Below are 5,037 nucleotides of genomic sequence, written 5' to 3' on the forward strand. Positions count from 1 at the left end.
CTAAACATTACTTAAAATTTTGCATTTTGGCCCTGTCACTTAAAAATATGAGTTAATTTAACTAATTTACCTTCAAAATGAGCTCAAAATCATGTGTAATCCTTCAGAAAAACTCAACATCACTCTGTTCTAACTTTAATGTGATTGGCCATGGAATGAATTCTGCCTAGCAGCAAGAGAATAAAAGCACTGATTGGTGGATTACAAAATTCGTCCTTTTGGTCTGTTTGGTTGCTGAACTACATTTCAAGAGGAAGTTTTTCTTTGTGTACTATGTTCGGTGAGTAAAATTATGTAGATATAAAGTTATTTTGAATGATTTCTACTAGTGAAATATGTTAATTTAAATCCTTGTGGTACGTGATTTTGAGATGGTGTGATTATTGAAACGACAACTTAAGTATTTGATAAAGTGGCCCAATCGTTTTCCTTTGTGAGAAAGAACATGGCTGCTAACGCTACTACTTAACTCGTTAGACCCATAGACAGTAAAAGAAAGAACATGTGGGTTAGTTTTTCCCAGGCAAACTTTGTCAGTGTCGCTATTAATTAACAATATTTTCAGGATAATGTTCTCAAGGTATGACTGAGAAGTCGATTTTTTTCATATTTGACTTGTAAAGTATGAATTGTAGGTTCATTTTGTGTTATAAGAACATTGCTACTATAGCAGAGACGAATTAGACTAACGTTAGTGATGTTTCACAGATGGTGAAATTAACATCTTCACACTGGTCACCAGTAATTAGCTACAAAGTGATTTACTTATTTAACAGCCATATCTATCTGATTGTCACTTTTTAGAGCAAGAAGACAATTATTTGCATGTTTAGGTTTATTTTGGAAAACATTGTAAGATTACCATCTTAATTATAATAGAATTTTCTTTGTTTTTGACTTTGCTTAAACTTAATATTTTCAACTTTTTTTGTTACAGATGACATGAGATAAGGATATGTGGAAATGTAAGTATTGCATTTTTAACCCTGCGAAAAAAGAATAATTAATTAAAACGAAATAAAATCATGTGGTTTTACAACAATTTGAGCAAAAAAAAAAAAAAAATTTTTTATATATATATATATATATATATATAATTTTTTTTTTGTGCTATATTCCTTAAACATGATAAAGCAGCATTATTTCTTAGGGTGCTTTCACACTAGCACTTTTGGTGCTCACCCGGGTTCGATTGACATCAGAGTTCAGTTCGTTTGGATGATGTGAACGCTGTCTTCCGTACTCGGATGCGCACCCGCGAACCGTACCCGAGTCCGATTAAAAACGGTGGTCTGGGATACGCTTCATGTGAACTCTGGTATGGTTCGCTGCTTATGTGAACGCAATCGTACCAAATCGTGGAAGTGAACTGCTTTTAATGACAAATTATTTGATGAAAATGTGTGTTTGTGTGTGTGTTTCACTCACTTTCCTGATGAGTGTGACTGACGCGCTGCAAGCAGAGAGCTGTACATCTCATTTATGTTTGCCTTCAACGTTCTTTAGAGCATTTTCAGTACATTCGTAAGACAGACGCAAGCGCCGTTATGTACCGAAGCTTTATAAACAAAATGAACAGTTCAAGAACGTAATACATAAAAGTGCAGAGAGTAATGTTGTGCATTTGCTGCATTCTCCTGTGCTGTCGTTACCAAGCGACGGCGCAAGCGATCCACGGTTCGGACTCAAATATTATAATTTGAACACAGTCCAGCGGGGGCAGGGGGAGGGGGGAGCAACCAAACTCTGGTTTGGACCAGGCAAGTGAACCAAGTGTGAAAGCACCCTTAGTCTCTTCATTATTGTGACCTAGCCTTGTCTCCCCCCAGGTTTGCATGTTCAACAGAATTCCTGCTTTAGATTTTTGTCTGTAATTCTATGAAAACCTGGACAAACACAGTTCACGGTTTATGGACCTTTTTAAAACCTCCTGGTCAGCACTTTAAGTTTTTACAGCAACTAGAGGTCAGTAATTATTTTTCTTATTTAACATAACTTAAAGGTACTGTATAGTTCACCCAAAAATTTAAATTCTGTCACCTGTTACTCACCCACAAGTTGTTCCAAACCTGTATAAATTTCTTTGTTCTGCTGAACACAAAGATATTTTAAAGGAATGTTTGTTACCCAACGAATTTGGGGCACCATTGACTTCCTTAGTATTTCTTTTTAGTATGTACATGTCAGTGGTGCCCCAAAGCTGCTTGGCTGTAAACATTGTTCAATATATCTTCCTCTGTGTTTTCATCTGAGCAAAGAAATGTATACAGATTTGGAACAAATTTTTTAGGGTGAGTAAATGATAACAGACTTTTCTATTATCCTTTTTATCTACCCTTTTAAAAGTATTTAATTTTGTCAACATGTAATTGATTTAATTTAATCTGTTTAGTATTCAAAGTAATCTGTTATGTATGATAGATCATTTTGGTATAGATCATAACAATGTTTAAAATAGATTGGCATTAATAGAATTTAATGTTTCCTCCAAGATAAAAACATCAGTCAGACAAGCCAACTGAGGTCTGAACCCTTGTTCTTCGAGGACTGCCTGTCATGCTGGGAAATGCAGACTCTTCTTTCTTCATGTTTAGTAAGTACATCTGTTTTAAAAAGGGATAGTTCCCCCAAAAATGATTACCGCATGGTTTACTGACCCTCAAGCCATCCAGTCAGAGTTATAATAACATTTTATCCTGGCTCTTCCAAGCTTTATAATGGGAGTGAATGGGGGATAAGATTTTGAAGTTCATAAAAGTCCATCTATCCATCATAAAACTGCTCTACACGGCTCCAGGGGGTTGATAAAGACAATGTGAATCCATGTATTTGTGAAAGAAAAATATCTATATTTAAAACTGTATTAATTGAAATTTCTAGCTTCTGGCAGACTGCCTTCCATATTCAACTTATGAAATATAAGACCTCTCGCAGGGCAAAACACTTAAAGGCACAATATGTAAGATTTTTACATAATAATAATAATAATAATAATAATAATAATAACTATATGAAACAGCTCATCAACATGATTTCTACCCGAGTCCTGTCGGATTGCATCGGCTGTGGGGATGAAGACGACAACTTCACATTCCACACTCAGTCACTGCGTCAACAAACTACACCTTTTTTTTTCTTTGTTTGTTTTGAATACGTGCCTTCTAGCTGTGAAAAATTACATATTGTACCTTTAAGGTACATCATTCGTCACATCACTTGTGCTTTTTCTGTAAGTTGAATATGGTCCACTGGAAGCTGGATATTTTACTTTAAAAAGTTTTAATTATTATTTTTTTTCTTAAACCCATTGAGTCAATTCAGAAGGCCTTTAACAAACTCGTATTGAAAGGCCTGAGTGTCAGTACATTTTTATTTTTGGGTGAAGTATTCCTTTAATATACAAATGTAGCCAACTTTTTTTGTACAAGTCTTCAAAATAATAAACGTAATTTATAATGCATACTTTAAAAAAAAAGTTGGATTAGGGTTAGTGATATGTTTTTTTTTTTTTTTTTTTAACAAACTTGGTGCGTACTGATGAGCATACATTGATGATAAACCTTTGATTCCTGAACACAATACTATATTTATACCTTTTTTTTCACTAGGTGTCTGATCATCACAACACTATCCTTGATGTGCCAGTGGGGATCTTAATCGAGGACACAGCCCCCCATCAGATCTTCAGCCCCCCAACTCCTTGCATTTGACTTTTTCCATTGGAATAATTCTTGAAGGCCAAGTGGTGATGGAAAAATGTGGGACCTCCCACAGGCCATCTGTCTTCTCTTCAGTTTGATTTATGCACTAGACCTGAATTACCCAAAATCACTCGCCAACACGTTTGATTTCATCCAGCGTGTACTAATGACAATGGGATAGAATGCTCTCAAGCTTAGAGTTCAGTCTCTAGCAAACCAGCTTTTTCCTTAAGAAACGTCTCTGTGATACTTTAACACCACCCTTTGTATTGGGATTTATCCACCAATTAATTTACTCCATTATCCATTTATGAAGAATAAAAAGTATGTTTAAATATTTAAATACACAGAGTTCTACAACTGATGTGCAGTATTTAATTTGGAATATTGTTACCATTGTTACACCTCTGTAGTGTGGTTGTGACCTGGTAATATTTTAATTACAGTATAGTTTGTACTGTAATGTTGTGACATTTGGGCCAAAGACATGTTCAGTATGCATTATTTTAGTTTGCCGTATTTGCACAAAGCTTAAATGGTGAACTGTAGTAAGACTGTAGTTATGTTTAGCCTACATGTTCAGTACATTAAAAATTGTGAGGCATAAAAAGTTTAAGTGCAAAGAGTCGTACAATTGATGTAAGTGCACTAGTTAATGTTTTACTGTTTACATTTTTACTGTTATTACCAACTTCACAGTGTGGTTGTGACCCAGTAATATTTCCACTACAGTTTGTACTGTAATATTGTGAAACTTTGGTGAAAGATACTGTTGAGTATTTTTTATTTTAGTTTGCTATGTTTGCACAAAGCTTAAACGGCCAAAACTAGTTATGTTTACATTGACATAATTGTGATACTTGATTGATGTATATATGTGCATAGAGTTGTACTATTGATGTACTACACTGGTTAATTTTGTTACCACGTTTACAGTGTGGCTGTGACCCATTTCTATTACAGTATAGGGTTTACTGTATTTTCATTAATATTGTGACATTTTGTCGATAAAAGGTCAAAGATTAAATATGCTGTTATTTGTTTTACTTAAGTGTGCAAAAAGTGTGCTGTCAAAAATAAGAACATCATTTTCAGTTAAATCTCCATGTTGAGTTAACTTAAATATATAAGTACACTTGAAATTAATACCAAGTTAAGTGAATATAATCGTTGAAGTACATTAAATAAGCACCAAGTTTGGTGAACTGAGCGATTTAAGTACAGTCTACAAAAGCGCCAAGTTAAATAAACTTAAAGAGGTAAGTTCCGGGAGACTCCATTACTCAATTAAATTGAAGCAACGAGTTTACTCAATCAATTCATATCAGTCAACTTA

The 5,037-nt window shown here is 34.3% G+C and overlaps 1 long non-coding RNA gene across 1 annotated transcript; it reads left to right on the plus strand.

Moving 5' to 3' along the window:
* Window positions 1–2,503: 2,503 nt before the first annotated feature.
* Window positions 2,504–4,728, plus strand: LOC132140248 (uncharacterized). The gene is made up of 2 exons (XR_009433740.1): window positions 2,504–2,593; window positions 3,609–4,728. It is a non-coding gene; the product is annotated as an uncharacterized LOC132140248 (long non-coding RNA).
* Window positions 4,729–5,037: the final 309 nt, after the last annotated feature.

This window comes from Carassius carassius, chromosome 5 (genome assembly GCF_963082965.1).
Source record: "Carassius carassius chromosome 5, fCarCar2.1, whole genome shotgun sequence".
Lineage (NCBI taxonomy): Eukaryota > Metazoa > Chordata > Actinopteri > Cypriniformes > Cyprinidae > Carassius > Carassius carassius.